General features: G+C 37.8%; 1 long non-coding RNA gene across 1 annotated transcript; it reads left to right on the top strand.

The window, feature by feature from the left end:
• The first annotated feature begins 1,719 nt into the window (after positions 1-1,719).
• LOC141553037 (uncharacterized) lies at positions 1,720-14,107 on the top strand. The gene is made up of 3 exons (XR_012485263.1): positions 1,720-1,768; positions 3,758-3,875; positions 12,932-14,107. It is a non-coding gene; the product is annotated as an uncharacterized LOC141553037 (long non-coding RNA).
• Positions 14,108-24,884: the final 10,777 nt, after the last annotated feature.

Raw genomic sequence — 24,884 nt, 5'->3', positions numbered from 1 at the left:
AAACCCAAACCCCAACCCCCCCCCCCAAAAAAAAAACATGTGCTAAATAACTCTGAGTTGACCTACTGTAAAACTCACAGTACCCAATAGCTCTTAAATTTTTATAATAGCTCTGTTACCTTTTGGTGGTCCATTTACTAGGCTTTAGTCATTGTACTTTGGGATTCTGTCTAATGTATAAAGCATGTGGTAACATTGCTTTAAAACTTTTTAAATGAGTTAATGCCTGGAAGTTTCCTTTATCCTTTTTTTTTTGTTTATTGATAACTTTTTTTTTGCTTCTTTAACTTTTGGTGAACTCAGTTAAGAGAATGAAAGCTTTGCAAGGGAACAACGACTTATTTTCTTAGATTATGATCTAAGCAAATGATCTCTATACTACTGACTTCCCCCAACATCATGCATCCCAGTACTCCAGCCAAACTTATCTAAGAGCTTCTGAGTGATTTTAAACATGATTGATCAAACTATAAATGTTCCTGACTCTCCTGACTTATACTAAGATTATATATATATATATATATTATATATATATAAAACATATATACATATATGTATATATATATATACTTGGAAAAGAAAGTATGATATAGAATGTAATCTCCTTGAGGGCAGGAATTGTTTTTCATTTTGTCTTTGTATACTCACCACCAAAAAATAGTACTCTGTACATAATAAGAACTAAAATGATTTCCGTTGGAATGGAAAGAAGAGGAGACCCTTATCAGGTCAAAAGTATTAGCTAAACAATAAACTTAAAACAACTAGGTAATCAAAGCTTGAATTGTTCTTTTCAAATTCAAACTATTTGAGTATTACTCTTATTTCCTTTTCTTTTAAAAAAAAAGATAAATCTTTTTAATGTCTTTCTTTTAACATCTTTGTATTTCCCCTAGTATCTCCCCTGTTTGTCCCAGAAAGCCATCCCATAAAACAACTAATTTCTTTTTTTTAAAGAGAAAGAGAAAAAGAAGAGGAAAAAAAATCAGCACGATTGTCAAAAAAAAATTAAAAGTCTCTCTTTTTACCTTATAGTCATTCTGTACATGGTTTTCTTGACTCTGTTGACCTCATGGTATCAATTCATATAGTTCTTTTCATGCTTCTCTGTATTTATCACTCATATTGTTTCTTATAGAATGGTAATACTCCATTCCACTAATGTATCATACTTTGTTTAGTCATTCTCCAGTTGATGGATGTCTTTCCTTTTCTTCCCAAATTTATATAAACCTTTCCACTCAATGATATTGACTCACAGAACACTTTCTAAATTTTCAAAGTAATTTCCCTTTTGATACAATGGAAAGAACACTATTTGGAGCCAAAGCATTTGAATTCAAATCTACTTCTGTGTAACTTTGGGTAAGTCTTTTAATCTACCTGGGCCCCATTTCCCTCATTTATGAGAGGTTGGACTACATATCTGAGGTCACTTTCAAGCCTAGATCTACAATTCTATGATGATCCAGTTTAAGTCCTACTTTTAACTAGTCTCCCATAGAAGGAGCGCCTTTCCCTCTCAAATTATCTTTTGCCTATTTTGTCTATATCTTGAATGTACCTATCTATTCGCATGTTGTGTGTCCCATACAGCTTCTTGAGGACAGAAGTTATTTTTATCTTTCTTTGTATTTCTGGTGCCTAGTACCTGACACACAATAAGTGCTTAATAAATGCTTGTCAATTGACTAAATGCAAGAATTATCATTCCTGTTTTACAGATGAGGAAAGAGAGGACTGGAGACCATACCAATATTAGCAGAAGGTAAATGAAGGAACCAGAAAGCTGGCTTTGATGATTGGGATGGAGGGAGTCCCAGCTTCCTAAGAATCACTTAAAGCTCTAAGGCAGTTTTGTCTGGCCATGAAAAAGAATCAGTTACACTTCTACTGCCCAAAGTGCATTCTCATTCCCATTTGAACCCAGTAGAGAACCACTTGTCCAGGGTAAGGAAGTTTCAAAACTCCACTGAGATGAAACAATAGCACCTCTCCAGCTGCTATTGTTTCAGGAAACCTGGCCGCAGGCTCAAGGAGAAAACCTTGAATCAATTTGTCTCATGGAGGCCTGTTGGGTTGGCGGCTTGCCCTTCACAACTCGTTAAAATGAACACTTAGACTCTGGGGGATGGAGCTAAACCTGTGGGGTGATCTTCACCCCATGATCCTCCTGGCTGATTTTTTTTATGGCATTGGAAGGTCAGTGTCCTTACTCTGGGGCTAAGCCTCCCATTTCTTTTTGGTCCCCTTTTAATGCTTTAAAAAGTAACACTTTGCATTTGCTGGAATTCAGCCCAGGCCCCTTTCTTTCCCTGCCAGACTCAAACACTCTCCCTCAGTTGATCCTTTGAGACCTGAGTTTCAAAACTCTCTGCTCGCTCCTTGTCCTTCCGCAGCCAACTTCTTTCCTCTTCTCTAGAGTGATTAAAACCCATGTTATATAGGCATCAAATAGGCCTCCTCATTAATGGGGAAGAAGCCCTCCTGTCTAATGACCACTGGATCACTCAGGAAGCTTTGTTTCACTTTGCATGGAAGCTGGTTGAAGTTAAACATAAAGCAAGTTTTTATTTCTTTAATAAATTAAAGTAAGGACCCTGAACATGAATAAAAAACTGTTGCTCCCTTTTGTATTTGGGGGCTTCCAAAAAGTGTCCAGTTTAGCCAAAGTGAATTCAACTAGAATTTCCATGGAAAGCATCCTTAGTGGGGGAGAGGGGGAAGGAAGTTCCAGGGAGTTTACAAATAGTCCTTTTAGTACTTTGCCTCCATCCAACCTGGTCCCTTCTTCCTGTCTGTCACTGAAAAACTGGCAGCCAAGTTTCTGGCTTTCTAGTGTGAGTGAAGGGCTTGATCAGTAGTAGCAGCAATAGCAACTGGAAAAGTCATATACATTCATCACAGACTGTGAATGATGAGATGGGCTGATGGGGTGGTGGACTGGGATGGGATTTTCTATTGTCAAGATTTGATCACAACTTTCCTAGGTCATAGATTCAGGTTTGGGAGGGACCTTTGAGGCCATCTGGCCCAACTCTCTCTTTTCACAGATTGAGGAAACCAGCCGTGGAAATAAAGTGGTTTGCTTAAAATCTTATAGGAAATAATCAGCTGAGCTGGAATTCAAACCCGGGATGTTTAAATCTGAAGAAGCATGTTTTCTACTCTGCCACACTTCTAAAAGTTTCTTCTAATCTGACACTTCAAGCATCTGTGCTTTTACCATTGTGGCTTTTGATGTCTTCTGCTACCATTCTTTTCTTCCTTCAAGGCTTAGCTCAGATGCCATTTCCTCTTTATGTAGCCTCACCTCACTGACTCCAGCTAACATATTGTCTCCTTCCTCAAACTATCCGAGGGTGCTTTACCTGGATTTCTCTTCTTTCCCTGGAACACTCTACCCAGGGCCTCTTAAGATGAAGCATCTAAATAGACTTCAGTGGAGTAAAGGCCAACCAAACAAAGTATGAAACTCAACCATAGAATTAAAAAAAAAAAAAAAAAAAGAAAAAAAAGAACCAGCTCAGAATCAGAAAGAACTTTTGAAGTCATCTAACCCAACTCACTATTCAAAGTATGAATTCGTGAAATCTGTGACCAGTTGTCATGTAGATTCTGGAATCTGTGAAGGGAGACCTTAAAAAGCAACTAAGTCCTAAATCATCAAGACATCAAATTTCCTATTTTACTAAATCAACTAAAGCAAAACCAAGAAAATCAATTGAACCAATGTCTTCCCTTTTTTCTTATTCAGGTCTCCTCTCTCTCCCTAGCCCAGGCTCCATCTTACTACTTATGAGATACAGCATCTGGGATCTGCTCAGCTCATCCACCTGCATATGAGTGAGCAGCTGGATGCTCCACCAGGCTGTGTAAGTCCTTGTCTCCCACGGAGCAGACCTGTCTGAGGCATTAGAATGTGTCTGCCCAGCAAGAGAAAGAGAGTGCTTTCCAGAAGTCCAAGATTTCAGGGAAACTATTAGAAATAGTGGAAAACCCCCCCCACCAGACATGATTGATTGCATCTCTCCTGCTGTCAGTTGCAACTTTGAAGCTGCCGTGGCTGGAGAAATAAACCTGAATGTTTCAGAAGGGCAGATTTTTAAATAACAAACTTATTCTTTTTTCCCCCTGGGGATGTTTTAAGGTCTTAAAAACTCAGCTTGGCTTGGAAAATTGTTCATGGTTGTTTGAAAAACTGTTTTTTTTTCTTTAACAAACAATCCAGTTCTCTTACCAAGCCAAGACAGTTTCTATGTTGAACCTTCCAAAAGAACAGAAGTGGTGGGGGTGCAAACCAAGAGGGCATTAAAAAATCTGTCTTGGGGATACCAATAGATATACTCAAATGGTTTTGTAATTCAATGACACCCATTGCAACCTGTCCATGCCCACACATCGAGTGTGGCTTTTGTCCATGTCCTCCCAAAAGGTCTGTGAAATGCCCTTTCATATCACCAGAGATAGAAATTATTTATTTTTGTTGCTTTAATTGGAAAACATGGGGACTTAATTACAGATGATGTCTGGCAGAGAAGAGTCAGAGACTTCTTAGCTTAAAAGACAGACTATCATAGAAAGGGATTTCACATCTATGCTAAGAGAATTTTGATACTTTTGAAATGTGTGTGTGTGTGTGTGTGTGTGTGTGTGTGTGTGTGTGCGCGCGCGCATAAAATAATGGAGAAGAAAAGCTTTTAGAATAGGGACACTAGAGAAACCAGAATGCTTCCCTAAGGGATTGATTATAGGAACTAGATTGTATAGCCAGAAGAAGAGAAAATTTGGGATTGAGGGAATGGGGAACATGATAGAGCTTCTTCAAGTGTTTGAAGTAGTGACACATGGAAGAGGGCTGTCTTATATTTCTTGGATTTAGGGGTAAAAGTCATTGAGAGGCAGATTTGGGGGTATCTAAGGAAAATTTCTCTAACAATGAGCGCTGTCCAGCAGTTGAATGGCTGCTCCAGGTAGTGAGTTTCCTGTCATTGTAGTCTTCAAGGTAGTCTTGGAGATTTCTCCTAACTCTGGGATTCTTTCAAAGTTTTGCTTTCTGTAAAAACAAAACAAAACAAAACAAAAGAACGTGAGGAGAAGAAGTGAATATACTCTCTCTATATAGCCACAAATGAAAATTGATTTTGATTACTGAAATTTTAGGTACTAAGTAGTTCAGATAAAATGAGGAAAGACACAAACTTTTTGTTCAGAATTGATCCAACAAACAAGTGCCTACTACTGTAATTGTTGAAGATACAATTTTTAAAAAAGACCTAATTCCTGCCCCCCAAGGAGTTTACATTCTCCTAGAAAAACATGACATGTATATTTAATTAGAATTCCTCCCCTCCCCTGAGGACCTTTAATTTCATTTGTTAGGGCGCTTTTAGAACTCTATTGATGTAGACCTGTGGCTCTGTTGTGCTTATAGTCTTAGAGAGTTGTTAGGTACCTTGAAGGTTATTTCCCCAAGCTAGTGGAAGAGGAAACAGTGTTTGAATTCAGTATCATCGTGACTCTGAGGCCAGTTCTTTATTTTCTAGTTCTTGTCAACTCCTGACAAGGTGACATAGTATGATAGGAGCATGGGAGAGATATAGTCAGCTACTTTAGGGTAAGATTGGGGGTGAAGAAAGGTTCTTGGAGGAACTAGGTCTTTTATTTGCAGGGGAGGTTCCTGGCCTGAACCTGAAAGAAAAAAGATTCTAAAGGTGGAGCTGAGGAAGGTATGCCTTTCAGGCCAGGAGTTGATGGTAGGGCAGATTGTGTCTTAGGATAAAAGTCTGTAAAAATTAAAATAATAAAAAGAAGGAAAATCTACAACTTATTATTGTTTCCTTTGTGGGACTTAGTTAGACTGGGTGTACAAATTCTCAGAAGCTGTGAAAAAGGACATGCCCCTGAATAGTGGTTTAAGTTTCATTTCTGGGGGGTCCCCAAACACAATATTTCTGCCATCTCCCCCTTGCCCTTTTGAGATTGTAAAATAAACAGCCCCCTCCCTGAGAAGCACCTGTGGCAATATGAAGGCTGCCTGGATGGGTTACACTTCAGCCTGTGAAACATATTTAGATCTGGCACAATCACACTCCATTTCCCGAATGTGTATTTTTTTGAGTCCATTGGGCTCGGTAGGCCCAAACCCAGAGGCGTTCCTTTTCTTTCAGTTTTAGGTCTACACATGTTTAAAAGGGCATTGCTGCCGTGTATTTTAGTTTATTTACACGTAACCCCTCCAACATTTGCTTTGAGAGAACAATGTGTGGTTGCTCAAGAAAATTTGTAGTCCTATTTTTAGAAGCTAAGATGCATGTCACTATGAGTGTTTGCTCATTAATCCAAGCCCTAAGCCTTTGTGTGTCCAAACAATGCCAAACCATCTGGGTGAAAAAGCAAAAAATTTGTCCCTTCTCTGGAAAATTTTTCTACACTACATTAAATTTCCAGATACTTGGAAATCATGGCAGATATATAAAGAACCTCCCTTGATTTGCCCTAAGATTGACCCTTCTAAGACCTCCATCACCTTTTTTACATAGTGAAGGGGTCACTCATGTGAGGTAGAAAATGGATAAGAGTCACCAATAAGATCATGCATCCATGAAATAAAAAAATCTTAGACCTTCTTCTCCATCTGGAATCTCAATGTCTTCTTTGATTCCTCACTCTCACCCACCTTACAAATCCAGTCTATTACAGTCCAAGAAGCTGTCTTGTCAATGAGTCCACCTTTACTACATCTTACTTATATGTTTCCTTCTCTTCACTTATATAGCCACTAGTCCAGTTCAGTCCCCTCTTCACCTTTTACCTGAACCATTGCCATCTAACCATCTAAGCAGCCTTCTTTCCTCAAGTCTTTCTTCTCCAATATATTCTCTAATCAGCTGCCAAGGTGATTTTCCTAATTACTATGTCATTCACTTTCTCAATGAGTCCCAGGGCTGCTGATTACTTTTAGGTTCAAATATCAATTCTTGATTGACATTTAAAGATTTTCATAACCTAGTCTCTTCTTTATTTTCCAGTTTTTTCACATTTTATCTTCCTCCAAATAAACTCATGATCTAATGACTGGCCTCTTTGCTACTCCTCACACGCCATACCATTTTCAGCCTCTAGACCTTTGTATTGGCTGTTCCTAAAGCTTGGAATGTTTTCCCTTTTTACTTATGCCTCTTAATTTCCTTGGATTTCTTTAAGATCATGAACATTTCTCCATCTATGCAAGTATCCATTTATCTCTATTCTTTATTTCTTATCTCTAAGCCCATTCTTATCAATGACAAAACATTCTATTCAATTCTGCTACATTACTTTTAAAACATTGACTTTATCATGGAAGACAGTTTTTGGATAGGATGAAAGGGAGTATGGTGCAGACTAGTGGTTTGATTATTCACTTCTTCCAGAAACTAATTTCTTTCATCAATGTATAGATAAATAATTCCCCTGAAATTTGCAGCCTTGTTGCCTGGAGCACTGAGAAGTTAAATGATTTGCTATTGATTATATAAAATTAGTATGTGTCAAAGGCATGACTTGAACATAGATCTTCCTAAACAGTTCTTTGTCCACCATGTCAGGTTGCCTCTCATGGAAAACAAGGATACCTCTTAAGGTTACTGTCTAATTGGTAGAGAAGAATACTGAACCAAGCTTGGGCCAGAGACTAAAACTGCTTAGGAGAATCTGGGTGGAAGCTTAGGGATTATCTAGTCTAACCTGTTTAATTTTGTAGATGAACAAACTGAAGACACATAACAGAGATGGCTTTGACTCCAAACTCAGTGATCTTCCACCTCCTTCTATCATCGTCCTGGGTCTGGAGGTAAATATAGGAGACAAGCATAGAAAACACATGGGGAAGGACTGACTGCCACTATCTAGCTTTCAGTGATTGTGTTAGGAATCCGACTGAGCTTCTTAGGAGCAGAAGGTCCAACAGAGAGATGAATGCTTTGGCCTGAGGGCCTCCAGACGGGGACCATGTGCATTTTAGCTCACACTGGCAAGACAACAGTTTGGGCAGATGGATTTATACTTCAGAAGACAATTGGCCCCTTGGTAGAACCGTGGGCCTGGGGCCAGAAGACCCAGGTTCAATTTCCAGTTAAGTCATCTCTGTTTACTTCTCACAAAATACATATTTAAAAAATTCTGAAATTAAAACGTCATGGTTAAAACACTCTACAGTAAACAGAGGTCTTTAGAAGAGGAGCCATTGCCAGCTTTTCTTTTTGTTAAAGCTGCAACCAATTTGAAGTTTATTTTATACCCGGGACACAGAACTGTGCCTTAGAGAGGTCTGTGAGAGTAGCTGCATATCTGTTCATGGACTAATAGGATCCTTCAGCTGACGTTCACTTTGGACATGACACCCTTGAAATGAAGAGAATTCAATTGCTTTGGGGGCTGATGCATGCATGTGTGTGTGTGTGTGTGTGTGTGTGTGTGTGTGTGTGTTTGTGTGTATACCTACACATGCACTAGGAAAGATTATCTTGGAACCTTTTCCTTGTGCTTTTATTGATCTCAATCCTACTCACAAAAAATGACAAAATGACTTTTTTGATGTGTGTTAACTCCTAAAGAGAGACATAACTTTCAGACATAAAGAGATAGTTGTTGTGTTCTGTCCTTTGGTTTGGAACTTTGTGGGTAATTCTGGACATGTCACTTTAGGAAAGATATTAGTAAGCTATAGGGGAACTATTTTGGTGAAGGGGAAGGTCTTGAATACATGACATAGATTTAGTTCAATTCAATTCAAGAAATATTGATTGCCTGCTTAACCTGGAGAAGAGAAGATTGTAGAGAGGGAAGAATATTTGAAAGGTTGCTAAGTGGAAGAAAGATTAAATATGTTTTTCTTGGCCCAATGAACTAGAGCTAGAAGTAATGGATGGAGGCTAGAGAGAGGTATATTAAAGCTCCTTTTAAAGAAAAATCTCTAAGTCATTAGAATTATTTTCATATGGAAGTTCATATGGAAAGGTCTGTCAAAAGGTACTAAGTTTTCCCTCATTAGAGAATGCCCAGTGAGTGAATTTAAGGGGAGTCTTATCTAGTTTGCAGTTAAGACTAGAAGATTACTAAGGTCTAATTCTAATTATGAAATTCTGTGATTCCTTTAGTTAGATGAAAATAAAGGGGACACCAGGCATTAAATAGTACCTTTTCTAATCATATACTTCTTTTCTCTTTTCACTCCAGATGTTTTGGTCCTGATCTAGTAAAAAATATGGGAACTGAGAGTTTGGAAGTATGTATATATGTATATGGACAGTGGATAGAGTGTTGGCTTTGGAGTCAGGAGAATTACTCTTCCTGAGTCCAAATATGGCCTCAGACACCAATCATGTGACCTTGGACAAGTCATTTAACCCTTTTTACCTCAATTTCCTCATCTGAAAAATGAGCTGGAGAAGGAAATGTCAAACCATTCCAGTATCTTTGCTAATAGGATTACAAAATAACCCAAATAGGGTTACAAAAAGTAACTGGATATGACTCAACAGCAATACATGTATGTTATACATGTATTTATACATGCATGCATATACAAATGAATGAAACCATTTCTAAGCATTTACTATGTTCCAAGTACAGGGATTACAAATATAAAGGCAATGTATCTAGTATCTGTATTTAAGGATTTTTATATTCCAATGATGGGAATAACACCTACAGGAGAGATTGGTGGTCAGGCTAGGGAGTCATGGTTTGGAAATTCAGAAAGATGGCAATGTTAACAATAGGGTGATTCATTAATCCTGTAACCTTTGGTAATATTGATTTAATTACAGTTTTCAGAACAGGAGGTGAAAGGCAGAGAGATGAGACTGAAGTCTGAATGACATAACCAGAGTGAAGAGGAGCTTTCCTAGTTCCAGGAATAGCTAACCTAAGTGATGTATCTGCTTCCAGCATGTATTCTGGAGATCCTGTTTGGAGAACTGAGAAGCAGTAAAAGTTGGCAGGGTAAAAATGGTTAATGATGAAGCCCTAGGACCAATTGGCAGACTGGAAGATGTGCAGATCTCAACCTCTTAAACAAACACTTTAGTCTCACTTGTGAACAAGAGAAAACAAGTATTGCTGAGCATTAGTTGAATTTCTCTAGCTTAATTTGTTTCTACAAATGCAGACTTGAAGAGTAGCCTGGCAAGTGGTGGCACTGAGATTGGCCACACAAAAGAGTTCTACAAATAAATGTCCCATCACTAGAAAAAAAATGGTTTCCTGTTTATTTTTCAGCTCAACACAAAATCTCAGGGCTTTTGTCTGTATTAGCAGTTACCTGAGCCATAGATAGAGCCAAGTAGAATTAGGGACCCATTCCAATGCACTTTCAGTTCCTTTTTTTTCATTTCTACTTTGCAAAATCTTCATTGGCAAGAAGTTTTCCAGAATCTTTGGCGTTATTGACCTGAAGCATGTTTGAATCCACATTAGGTCTTTTCTATTAGCATTTGAAAGTTTGGTCCTGATCCTGCCAATGTTATCATAAAGGGATCTATGGGAAATAATGTCATCACATCAGCCTGGGACACTTGGGACTGAAATCTCAGCTTTCAGTGAAGGACTAAATCTTTTCAAGGCCCATTGCTTAGCATAGTGATTGGCACCTAGGAAGTGCTTCATAAATTGACTTACTGATTCTTTCTGGTGTTCTGTCCTTAGTTGATGGAGACCAGAACTCCTTCATACCTAGAAAAATGGTTCTAACCTTGGGTCAATTCCAGGAAGTATAGCGACATAATCCAAGCTTGGGTACCTTCAATACTTCATTATAGAATGGAGCCCTGGAGGTTTTCCCATCAGGCAGTGTTTGAAGTAATCCTGACAGAAAAACAAGGAACTTTCTGGGCTTTATCTTTCTAATGTCTTTTTCTGTCTTCTGGGAATGGAAAATTACCCAAAGGATTGCCAGAGAGTTCAGGGATTTATACCATTAGTGGTGGAGAATGTTTTGGGGCAGGTGGGGAAGTGTTATACTTTAAGGACCTTTTGGGAGAATCATTTAACAGTACACACATGAGGTAATAGTTTATAAACAAACTTGGTGGAGTAAATCATTTCACAATATACCATAAGCACATTGCTGCTCTCCAGGGTGTATGAATTGTCTGCTGCCATGGATGAAGTCTGACCTAACCTTTCCACAGCCATGGCAAACTTTGGAGTATCCTAATTCTTCCAAGGGCTTGCATGGTGGCCTGTTTTCTGTTGATGATTTTTTCCTATACTTATTGCTGCCTCCCTAAGGATCTTAAGCTGGCCACTTCAACTGCTCTTTCAGACCTACTGTGCTGGATGTATGTCCTTTTATCCATCACTCTTTCATTTTTTTCTGGTGCTGTCTTTCTATCCTTCTTATTTCCATTCACTCTAAGCTCATCAGATCTGAAGGTCCCATAAATGACATCTCAGTAGAATGAAGGTAAACTCTTTAAGGGCAGTATTGTTTCTCTTTTTCTCTTCGCATCTCTAACAGACTTAATGAATGACTGTTGAACTGAATTGAATCAAATCATATTATGAGGATATATGTATATGTATATATTTACATACTTATTAAATTATTCTCTTGCACCCAATACACAAGTGGCACATAATCTGACCATAAATGTAGCACTTAAACAAAAAATAAGGAAATTGGTATCTCACTTTTAAAAGCAAGCTTCTTTGCTAGCCTGTTTCTTTCCCTCCCCAATCTTGGAGCACCTTCTTTCTCCCCATTTCACTGTGCACAAATTACCCTATCTGCTTATGATTTTATTGCCTTCTCTTTATACCTCATCATCTTCATCCTCAAAAATATCCCTAGTCATAACTTTCCCCTCAAAACTCTCTCCAGTGGAGGATGGTGCTTTTCTCATTCCCAAATCAAAGAGGTAGGAGCCATAGAGTATACTCCTATGTTCCCAATCACAGCTTTTGGAATATTGTTAAGTCACTCAAAGATCTTTTCATTTTTGAAGTCTGGCTATTTTATGTCACCTTCTCTCCTGATTCATTGCTATCTTTTGCTAACCTTTAGGATGTTCCACTTCTTTTGGTGAATGTAGCCCATAGAAAACACATAATAAATGCTAGTTGTCTGTTGTGGTGGCTTCCATTACTTTATAAGGCCGTGGGCCATCAGTTCTCCGTCTTCTGCTTCTCTCTCCCTTCCCCACACCATATACCCCGGCCTGGGAACTCACCTCACTTCCTAATCGCCTCACACTCTGTCTCCGCTGCCTCAGCCCAGTGCTGGAAGTGTGCGTTGCTAATGTGAGTTTAGGTCGAATGTCACTTCCAGTCTGATTTTGCCATAACCCGGCAGGCCGCATAAACATCCTCAGCAGTTTGAGGACCCCTGATCTAATGGGTATTTCTTAGTCTTTATCCTCCATTACTTCTCTGCAGTATCCAAAACTATTAATTACCCTTTTATTCTAACTATTCTCTTTTCATCTTCATGACACTATTCTCTCTCTTCATTATCTTCCTATCTGATGCTACTTCTCATTATCCTTTCTTAGATCATTATACACGTCCTTCCATCTAACCTGGACCTTTTTTAATCAATCAGTCAACAAGTAAATAAGAGGAATGTTGTGTATAAAGAATACCAAAATAGCCAATAAGCCTGGATCACAGAGTGACTGCATCTATGGGACCAATTGTCAATACTATGCAGATAACTACTAGAGCTAGCCAGTTCTTCCTCAACTCCTGCCCTGCATTTTCTACTACTTTCTAGATATTGCCAATGTATAGTCATCATAAACTCAGTATACCCAAAATAGGATTTATGATCTTTTCCCAAAAATCTACCCCTCTTCCAAACTTCTCTATTTCTATTATTATTCCATCATCCTTATAGTTCGTGAATCTGCACAATTTTTATTTTTTATTTTCTAATTTTTATTTGTAGGATGAATGATTATTTTGAAGTCACAGAAGAGCTTGCTGCACTGCAAAGCATCAAAGGAACAACTACAGGAGAGGATGTCATGAAAAGGTTTGCCAAACTATGAATGGTTTGTTGCTGGACTGGGCTAAACTAGCCAGCGTGACAACTGATGGTGCCCCTAACATGGTGGGGTCTAAGAAAGGAGTAATTGCTCGCATTAACCAAGAGATGGACAAACATAACCATTCTCATCCAGTAGCCATACACTGCCTCATCTACCAACAAGCACTGTGTAGTAAATCACTGAAGTGGGACTCTGCTATGAAAATTGTGGTATCTTGTGTTAACTTCATTAGAGCTAATGCAATAAATCACAGACAATTTCAGGAATTTCTGTCTGAGCTAAATGTTGAGTATGAAGATGTTCTATATCACACAGAAGTCCGTTGGCTGAGTCGAGGGAGAGTTTTGAAACATTTCTATGACTTACTTCCACAGATTACAACTTTTCTGCTTTCAAAAAACAAAGAAGTACCAGAGCTCAGTGATGCAGAATGGAAATGGCACCTTGCCTTTCTGACAGATGTAACAGAGCTACTCAACAATTTCAATATGCAGCTTCAAGGAAAGGGGAAGCTCATCTGTGATATGCAATCACATGTCAAAGCATTTGAAGTAAAACTAGGCCTCCTCATCAAACAAGTGAAGGAGGAAAACTTCTGCCATCTCCCCACAACTCAAAATCTGTTAGCAGAAAAACCGCTGATTGCATTCCCAAACAAAACATGTGTGGATTAATTGGAAAAATTGCTAAAGGAGTTCCAATTTAGATTTAAAGAGCTTCATCTCCATGAACAGGACATACAGCTTTTCCGTAACCCATTCATTGGGTTGAAAATGTGGATACAATTTACCAAATGGAACTGGCTGAACTGCACAATTGTGACTCTCTGAAAGACGCATCATAATTTCTATGCATCTCTCCCCTCTGAGACATATCCTCGTCTCAGGAACCATGCACTCAAAATGGCAACCATCTTTGTTAGCACTTATGTCTGTGAACAGACTTTTTCTAGAATGAAACATTTGAAATCTCCAACCAGATCAAGACTAATGGATGCACACTTGCATCACTTGTTACAACTAGCAGTGACAAATATGGAACCAGACTTTGACCATCTCATTAGCCAAAAGCAGGCCCATAGTTCCCATTGAAATACTGGTAAGTTTGTTGATTCAACTTTACTTCATTTTAAATTCCGTTTTGTGTCTTCACTTCAAAATAAGATATATACAGCATGCATAGGGATTTATTCATAGTTTTTGTTTTTACTATAGTCTGGCCCTCCAGCACACAGTCTGAGGGACAGTGAACTGGCTCCCTATTTAAAAAGTTTGAGGACCACTGCATTAGATGATTAAGAGCTCACTGGTAATCTTGGAGAGAACAATTTCAGTGGAAGTTTGGGAGTTTGGAAATTGCAAGGGACTGATAAGGAGTGAGAGGAGTGGAAATAGAAGATTTATTTGGAACTTTTAATGTGAAAGAAAGATATAGATGAGTTCCAAATAAAAAAAAAGGTACATAAGGATGGGAGACACTTGAGCTTATTTATAGTCAGAAAGAAAGGAACCAAAAGATTGAAGATGAGAGGAGATGGAGGAGGATTTTAAAGGGATAAGTTCCAGAAGGAGATAGGGGACTATGATTTAAAAAACACAATTAATAAACAAATGCCTTATAATTCTCTGGACCAGCTTTCCCATTTGAAATAGCAATACTACTCAGTTTTGGAATCCTATCACATTCAAGTTCACCATCAGATTGAATAATTGCTGTCTCTCCGTCTGACACATTCCCCATCAATAGACTACACAGTAACCTTAAGTCAAATAGAAATGTACTCAAGATGGAATATTGAGGCAAATACCATGGGGATAACATGCAATAGAATTAACTCCATACTCAAATAGATGCAACCTATTCCCACCACTTCCCCCCTCACCCTGTAGACTCCCCTACTATAGGAAGAAAGGAAAAATCCCCAGAAAACTCACCTATTTGGGAAAAAAAGCTACCTCTATCATGAAGCTGGATATAAAGGTGAGAAGAGTTAAACTTTCTACAACATTGTTCACCTTTTTCTTGATGGCATAAAATCTACCTTATGGTTATGGTAGGAACTCTCTTTGTCACAGGACACTTAAGAAACATTTATTGAATAACAGAAAGAAGAGTAGAGGAAACCCAGGTTTGAATCAGGGCAACCAGGGGTTTGAATTGGGCAAGCCAAATTTCCTCACCTGTGAAATGAGGGGTTGAATCAGATGGTCTCCAAATTTCAGCTTATGAATTGAAAACAAATGCCTCTTAAGTAGGAACTTTAAAAGCTTTGTTGAATTACTCTTAACTTATCCTACAAACAAGAGCTATATATTTATTCTAGGGATAGAATGTTTGCAGAATAATATTACAGAACTGGAGAGAAAAAGCCTGAAGAATCATATGGAGAGTGGAAATCTTTGTTTCAGGGCCACTAATGATTAAGTATTATCCAAATTTTCCAGTGGAAGCTATTTAGAATGCTTCACTACTACTAGAAACGGAAACAGAAAAGTCAGACAGCTCCATTAGACCAAAAAAACACCCCAAAACACAAACAAAAAGCCCAACCTGTTTAGTAACTATTACGATGACTTAGACTTACACAGCACCTTTCTTTCATTCAAGAAAATTCCAAATACTCCCAGTGTGTTAGTTCTTGCATATCCTTGCAGAGTTTTCCAAGGAAGTAAGGCTAAGATGCTATCGTTCATGAGCATTGTGTTCAGTTTTGGTCATCACTTTTTAGCATAGCCTTGCTGTGCTCTGAGAGTTCTTATCTTTATTGCTTGAGATGTCTATGATTGATTGAAGGAGAAGGTTAATTCCTCACCTAGTGACAAAATCAATGTATTCTCACTTATGTGGTGGAAATCTATTTTCTTCTGAACCAGCGATAAATGGAGTAGGATGATTTTGACCTGACTCTTATATTTTGGAAATGTTACACATATTTACAAATTGGAAATTTGATTGTACGTTCTTTGAGAATAGGTTTTGTTTTTTACTTTCTCTGTGTCTCCAGTGAGGAAAATGATGAATGGCATTAGTGGGTGTTAAATATTTATTGATCTGATGATAAATTATAAATAGAACATTCAGAATATGGCAACTAAGATGTTGAAATTCATGTCACATGAGGATGGACTAAAGGAACTGGGGATGTTTAATTTGGGAAAGAAAAGACTTAGCAGGTATAGGATAGCTGTCTTCAAGTGTTTAAAAGGCTGACACCTGGAGTGGAAATTAAATTTTTCTGCTTATCCCTAGAGAAAACAACCAGGACAAACTGGTAGAAATAGGAAAAAGTCAAATTTAGGCTTGATATTGGGAAAAAAACTTCCTGAACAATTAGTATTCCCAAATTGAAATGAGATGCTTTGGGAAGGATTGGATTTTCTCTGATGTGAGGAGAACATGACAGTTTTTGAGCAAAAGTTGTATGGCAATTTGTCTGGTATGTTTTGAGAGAGAAATTCTTCTAGGTATGATCTAAAGGACCACTAAAGTCCCTTCCAATCCTGAGGTCGTGTGAACTTCCAAGGTTTTCTGTTGTCCTCTTTGCTTGTGAAGACAATATGGTTAAGACCAGTGCAAAAGCTTCTGTCTTCATCATTCTGGCTATGGGCTTCGTCACTCAAGGTGTTCTTTTCAGTGTTTAGGACAAAGAACTTGCTTTTCTAGAAGAGGCCACTGAAGCTGAGATACAGTGATTCATATGGTTTAATTTAAAATGCAAAATCTTTGAAAAATCAGTATTTTCAAAATAAGTGCCCTTGTTCTGAGCTCTGGTTTTCATTAGCATGGATCAAGGTAGTGATGATAAGTTAGAACTGCTAAAATACCATCTTAAAGGACTGCTCTCAGGTGTTTTCATACTGTCTGCCTTCCCAGGGGCCTGGGAAGTTGCATCTTGACAGGACCTCAGTGAGTCCTGGTGTTCTCCTCATTTGGGCCTTGACTTTTTTTGATGGGAGCTGAGTGGCTTAATTGGATGTTTGGGTTAACTCTATCTTGTTGAAATGCATAGTACAGGAATGACAGCATTTTGGGCCTTCATTCTCCCCCTCCCCACTACTAAAATCCCTTGGGCTTTACTGTCTCTCTTTGCCCTCCCCCCCACTGCCATTTTGCCTTCTCAGCCAGATTTTTTACCTTCAGTGGGAGTTGTAAGTGAGTGTTTAAGGGAAAAATCTGGCTCAGCCTAAGTATTTATCCAAGCCTGATGGAAGTCTATCCAATATTCCAGACAGCTAAATATAATCTGCACCTGTTCTAAGTCTAAACCATATCGTGCAAAAAGACATCACATAGGCATGCAGAAGATTTTTCCCCCCAAGGAGAGCTTTTTATTCAACAAGTTCAAAGCTCCTTACAAATACTAGATCATGCATGGGTTGCCTATAGTAATTATAAAATAGTTGAATTTTTAAAAAAGCACCTTGAAGTTGCAGAAGTCTTTACATACATCATCTCTTTGGAGTTTGAATCCCATAAAAGCCCTTGGGGCAAGAGAGATTATTGATATTTTTGCAAATGAGAAATTTGAGAATTAGAAAGAGCCTATGAAGTGGACTAGCCAATCTGACTCATATCTAACCAGGAATTCTTTCTATAACATACTTTACAAGTGGATGTCACTTGAAAAATTTTCATGATTGAGAATTCACTACCTGTCATGGCAATACATGTCACTTTTGGACAGATACAATTAGTATTATAGATTTAGAGCATTGGAAATTACATTAGAGCCCATATAGTCCAACTGTCCTCCCCATTTTATTGGTATCTTGCTCATTGTTAAATAAGTAGTAAGTATCTCAAGCTGGATTTGAACTCCAGCCTTCCTAATTCTAAGCCATTGGGCTCTATCCATTGTGTCACCAAAAATCAGCATCTCTCTAACTTCCAACAATTGTTTTATAATTTAGGGCCAAGACGAATAAGAAGTCTAAATAAACCCTTTTAAAATAAAAGACTTTATAATGCTTAAGGATAGATATTATAACTTTTAAGGTTTTTTTCTTCTTCAGGATAAGAATTTCCAGTTCTTTTAGTTGATTCTCACAGGGCATGAAATTCTCAGGGTATCATATAATCTTTAGTCTTTTCACCATCCTGCTTATCCTCTTTTGGACATTTTACAGACACTCTTACAGTTCCTCTTGTGCCCAATTCCCACAAGACCTAGATTTCACTAATCTATTCCATATTAATTTAAAGGCATGGAAAATCATAGGGGCCTCTACATTTTATAATTCATTTTATTGCTTTTGCAATTGATGGAACCTTTAAGACCCAAGACTATCAATTTCAGAATTTGATAGAACAGAAATTTTTGGAGAGTCCTCAGATTCACATTACATAATTGGTCATTTAATTCCTAAGGTCTGCAAAGCAGGAAGATGGGAAGTTAGACAACTTGTACTGTCATTTTGACTATATTATCTTGGACAGGTCTTATTATCTTTTTTGGGACCTCAGTTTTTTTCATCTATAAAATGGGGAACTTAAATTTTAAAGATCCCTTCTAGTTCTAAAACTCTTGGAAACTCTATCTTAGAGAACAATTACTCTAGATCTTACTTTGAGGGAGTATATAGTATGGATGAAGAAATGGAACTCTGAAGAGGATTATTTATAGTAATGGAACAACAATCCAATAAATAACAACAAAGAAGACACATTTCCTCCTCTGGGAAAAGCTGTGGGTGAGCTGTTTGTGCTATAGTGATGAGAGAATTAAATTTGGGATTCTAGGACCTAGTTAGTTGTATCATAGGCAAATGATTTAACTTCTCTCTACCTCAGTCTCCTCATCTGTAAAATAGGCATAATTCTACTATTTACCTCACAGATTTGTTGTGAAGACAGGGCTTTATAAACCTTTAAGTGCTCTGGAAATAAATGTGAATGTTTCTTCATGTTGCAGTGAAAGCTGGGTGAGCCAGGAGACAATTCTTTAAGCACATGTCTCAGTAATGGCAGGGACTTTGTGCATTTGCTTTTTATCCTGAAGCCAGTCACCTTCAATGGCCTGGCTTACATTTTGGCTGCATAAGCCAAATTAGAACATTTGTATTTGGCTCTAAGCTCTTAGTCTGTGAAGTGCCTCTATCTACCTGGAAAATTGGCTTTAAAAAAGAGTGTCTGGAGGCAGTTGCCTTTGTTTTATACAGCAAGGGGCAAAGGAGTACCTTGAGTGTGAATGCCTAGAAATCATCCAAGTGAGATTGCAGTGAAAAACCACGAAGAGATCATTCTAATGGATTGAAGTGCTGCTGGTTCTGTTAGCTATGAGCTGGGCATTCACTCATAAGCTTTGAAGAAATGACTAAAATTTACATTAAAGTGAAGGATCAGAGCATAAAGGGAAAAGCATGTAAGAGAGAAGCTAAGAGAGCTGTCTTTAACCATGAGAAGAATGGACTTTGTGCAGAGGAGTGCTTCTTCTTTGGGCTACTGGGCCTCTCCTTTAGGTTTTTTGAGCACAGTCACCCAGAGCTGTCACATTCTAATGTAATGAGAGCAGATAATTTTTTGGTTTTGTCTTTAAAGGCAACTAGGTGGTATAGGGAGTGGAGTACTGGGCTTAGGGTCAGTTCAAATGTGACCTCGGGCATTTATTAGCTGTATAAACCTGGACAAGTGACTCAACATCTTCCTGCCTAATTTCCTCATTTGCAAAAATGGGGATAATAAATATTTACATGCTAGAGTTTTTGTGAGTATAAAATGAGATAATAGTTCTAATCTTGTAAGCCCATGGTAATAGTAAGTGCTGAATAAATGCTTTCCCTCTTTCCCTCTTCCCCCCCTTCCTTCCTTCCTTCCTTCCTTCCTTCCTTCCTTCCTTCCTTCCTTCCTTCCTTCCTTCCTTCCTTCCTTCCTTCCTTCCTTCCTTCCTTCCTTCCTTCCTTCCTTCCTTCCTTCCTTCCTTCCTTCCTTCCTTCCTTCCTTCCTTCCTTCCTTCCTTCCTTCCTTCCTTCTTCCCTTAATTTTTTCCTTCCTCCTTTTTTTCCCTTTTTCTCTCTCTCCATCTTTCCTCCTTCACTCCATCTTTCCCTCCCTTCTTCATCCCTCTATCCCTCTCTTCATTCCTTCCTTCTTCCACCCTTCTTTCTTCCTTCCTTCCTTTTTTTGGTAAGCAATTGGACTTGCCCAGGATCATATAGCAAGTAAGTGTGAGATTTGAACTCAAATTCTCCTTATTCCAGGGCTAATATTCCATCTGCTGTACCACCTAGCTGCCCTTCAACTATTCTTCTGAGCTAGACACATTTGTGGAGATATAGAATAAAGCATGTTTTGAAATTTTCAGAAAAAATTCTGAGTGAAAGCAGCATGAGCCTAGGAGGTGAGGTTTTATTTTCAATTTCTTTAACCCCTTAATTGCCCCTCATTTTTCCTTCATCTAATCCCAAAGGCTATGTAACTTCTACCATTTGCTTTCTCTATGATCACTCTTAAACTATAGTGCATTGTACAGAGTAGGTGTTTAATATAAAAGATACTTGTTAAATTAAGTTGAATGTGGGGGGGATTTTTTTTCTGAGAATTATTTTAATATTATATAACACAGACTTAGATGGGAGCTCAGAAGCCCCAACATTGACCTAAATTTTTTATTACCTACATGAAAAGATAATCATTCATTCTTTGCTTGTATATCTTTTCCAAGGGAAAAGGAGCCCATTACTTCCTAATGCAACTCCTTTTGACTTTTGGACAGTTATAATTGTTGGGAAAGTTTTCCCTCCCTTAAGCCTAAGTCTGCCTCTGAAACTTTCAATGAAATTTTGCTTTTCTCTGAATCTTTGTTCCTGGTTCTTCTCTGTGGGGTCAGAACAAGTAAAACTAGTAAAAATTCTCTTCTCCAAACAAAACAAAACTTTTCAAATTCCTCTAGACATTGATCCTGACTTTCCCCACCCCTCAAAGCCAAAAGTTATCAATTATAGTCTGTGGATCTACCCATTCACTGTGGATCTTCACAGATCTTAAAGCTCTTCATTATACTGATCATCTTTATCAAATAAGATACTATTTGCAAAAAGCACTTAACACAGTGCCTGGCACATATAATACTATATAAATGCTTACTTCTTTTCTTCCCTTTTCTTCTATAGAATCTCTGACTTATCAGCCTTGAGTGAATAAATAAATGATCTATTTATTAAATGTTTACTATGGGAGAAGCACTGGAGATACCAATAGAAAAATAAGAAGCTTCTGTTTTCAAGGAGCTCACTTTCCAGAATTGAACACAACACTTTAGATGTTTAGATGTTGTTTAGATGTTTAGAAAATTGACCATCTTGGGACTGGCTCCTTGCTGAACTTTGGTACCACATCTCCGTTAATGCAGCCTGTCGTAGCACTGAATAACCTTTTTGGGTGTCCTTTCACACTATCAGAAAAGCGTGGGTTATGGTTTAGAAAGCCAGCCTTGGAGTTAGGAAGAAACTATGTCCTAGTCCTACCTGTGATATATACTAGTTATGTAGGCCTCTGGGTAAGTCTCTCTCTTTAAAATTATATGTTTAAGAATAGCTGCAGATCCATATTGGTAGAAGACATTTTCTTGAAAGGAAGGAAACAATTATTTATTAAGAAACTACAAAGGACTGGCACCATGCTAAGAAATTTTCAAATATTATCTCATTTGGTCCTCACAACAACCCTAAGAAGTAGGATCTATTATTATCCACATTTTACAACTGAGGCAATTGAAGAAGACAGAGGTTAATTGAATTATTCAGGGTCGTAGAACTGGTAAGTATTTGAGAGGGATTTGAATTCAGATTTCTTCAACTCTAGATCTAATGCCCTATCCACTGAGCCATCTAGCTTTGCTTCCTTTTTAGAAGTTCCTTACAATAAGAAAACCCCAAAATGGGGTCACAGAGAATTTTACACAATTGAAATATCTGGACAACAATAATGAAATCATAAGTTCAGACTAATAATAATCACACTGTTGACACATTAAGCTTTTAATTCACTTCGACCCCAAGATCTTTTTAAGACAAACAACTATCTGGTCATGGTACATCCATTTTGTGTTTGTGAAGTCTATTTTTGACTTCATATATTGTCAGTTCATATTTATCCCTATTAAATTTCATTTTATTAGATTTAGCCCAGTACTCTGGTCTACTGAAATCTTTTGGGATCCTGCTTCTATTGTTCAATATGTCAAGCATGATATTTATGCTTTAATCTAAATCACTGATAAAATGTTATTCAATCATTTAGATTCCTAAGACACTCTTCTAACAATCTTTTTCTAATATTAATACTAGATTGCTATAAGGCAATAACTACATGACAACTACAAAATAGACCACAATTTATTTGGCTGATCAGATCTCCATCCTTGAAAGCACTATCTTAAGTTATCAGAAATATTTTATGGATGGAAAATCACTTTTTTCCAAGGATAACTACCAGATTAGATAAAATCCATCTTTCTTTTAAACATTTATATTTAAAAACTACACTCAGAAGAACTTTTCCTTACTGTATGGAAGGAGAGGGGCTAATAGAGTAGGAGAAGTTTTTCTATGGAAATAGGTTAGAACAACACGAGGGGAGAAAGGTTGAAGATAGCAACACTCCTGCCTTTTCCTGTTTGCATATATGATCACCCTAATTCTTTGCAGAAAGGATATAATAGCATTGTGTTATTGGTTTTCATAAGGGAAATGTGAAACAATTTCTTAAGGTCTCACTCTGATGTCTCATTGAGTTGAGCAGATATTACTGATTTTTCAAAAGTTGTTACTCTAAACTGATAGGTTTTATCAAGCTGGAAAGGCTTTGGGTCTGAATGTAATAAGCAAATATGGAGAGGATTGGTCATGTGGTGACAAATATTTTGTCTCTAGAAATCTCTGAAGACTGTTTTCGAAGGCATAGGGAGCTTGTCAGTCTAATTGCTATTATGGATGAAAGCATTATTTTTCATGACTGAACTGTAGTATAAGATGGAGATTGTTGACTGAAACATCCCCAAAGTAGGAAGCCAGGAAATTTAGTTCTAATTATGCCACAAAATATGGCATAAGGAAGTAAATTGAAGTTATATCAGGACAAGGAGACAGGTAGGTGATAACACCCCATATTTAGGTTGGTTAAGTTAGCATAAATGTGATATGAACAGACTTGGTACTGGAAAAGAAGTAGACCAGCTGTTTTTCACTAGTTCACAGTATTATGAAATCCAAAGGTGGTTATGACTGGGCCTGGCCTCCAAAAGTTTAAAATTTAATTGGGAGAGTGCAGAGATAACTATGACAAATTAGAAAGAATGCACAAGAAAAATACAGGCAAAATGCTATGAGAAAAAGGAGAGAACAATGTCTTTCCTGAAGGAAAAAGAACACCAGAACTGGCTTTTGAAAGAGGTAGAGATGAAAGAAAGAAGGCTTTGCAGTTGTGGGGAAGAATGGAGGGACAGAGGCAGGTTGGATTGATTTTGTGAATTGTGAGTAGTACAATTCTTCTGTAGTATTGAATACTGAAGAGGAATAAGATGAGATTGGAAATGTAGCCTGAAGTGAAATTATGGCTAGCCTGGAGGATTTGGGCCTTGGATTTTTTTTGGTAGGTGATATGGAGCCTTTGGAGAGTTATGTGACATTATTGCAACTGTGCATTTGGAAGATGTATTTGCTTTATTCTTAAATGCAATTAGTTCTAAGGTGGAGTAGGTAAACTTTCTAAATGAGGTTTTATTCCTGGGTGTTGGGGAAAATATCTGGGCCAGATATTCTAAATGAACCCATTCAAAGAAGAAGCAAAGAGTTATTTATTTATTTGCTCATTCCACCAATTTCATTGATCTAGAAAGTAATGGCTGATTGAGAAAGATGGGACTTCTTACTCACTTGACAGAGGATGTGGGGCTTGGGGGTCACAAGATATTTCAAGGAAGACTAAAAGCTGGAGAGGTAAAGATAACAATAAAAAGAAATGTGTTTCTAATTTAATATGCTCACAATAGTTTACACATGGGGCTGTAACTAGAACATGTTGGAAACAGAATAAGTAAAATAAAAGCTTGAAAAACAATCTCATTTTGTGGATTGAAACATTTTGGGGAAGTATTTGCTTTAAATTAATTCCAAGGCTCCACGACAAAAATTAAAAAAAAGAAACTTTTCTCCATTTCTCCACGGACAGGGGGGTGGTGTACAGACATGGTAAAAATGGATCTGGAAAGAGCTTTGAAGAGTGGAGATTCAAACCAACTCTGTATGGAATGACCCAGGGGGCTTGAAAAAAAATCACCATTTGGCTAATTTTCAAAATAGTTATTCTTTCATCTTCCTTTTCCTCCTCCACCACATTCTTATTTCTGGGGCATGAATGATAAAAGGCCCCCACAATGCCTGCTCTTGGAACACTATGCTGAAGAGGGAGAGCTCACTGCCTTCAGAGGAAACCTGATCCAGGGAATTTCAGTGGCTTAGGCAGGTCAGATAGGGCTGGGAAACCAACCAAACCACTGGTCGCTCATCAGAAATGAAGCATATGACCACACCTGCTAAAGTTTATGAAAACACTTTCTCTTCCTTTTGCAAGCAGATTATATATGAAAGCTCAGCAAATTGCAAGAAAAACCTTTACTCCCCCCCACCTTTCCCCTGTCCCCTACTTCATTATATGGAAAATAATAGCTTATCTTTTGTTTGGGGTGGTCATTTTACAGGTAAGAAATATTCACCACTGGGCTCTATTTGTAATATGTTTCTATATAAATTGATTCAAGAATGGTCTCATGGCATGGAGATGACTCTAACTACTGAAAGTCATCTGGGCTTAGCCATAGGTAAGTATTATTTAAGATGTTAGTCATCTTTTTGA

This window comes from Sminthopsis crassicaudata, chromosome 1 (assembly GCF_048593235.1).
Source record: "Sminthopsis crassicaudata isolate SCR6 chromosome 1, ASM4859323v1, whole genome shotgun sequence".
Lineage (NCBI taxonomy): Eukaryota > Metazoa > Chordata > Mammalia > Dasyuromorphia > Dasyuridae > Sminthopsis > Sminthopsis crassicaudata.
The sequence above is the reverse complement of the archived record's forward strand: the minus strand, read 5'-3'. Positions and strand labels throughout refer to the sequence as shown.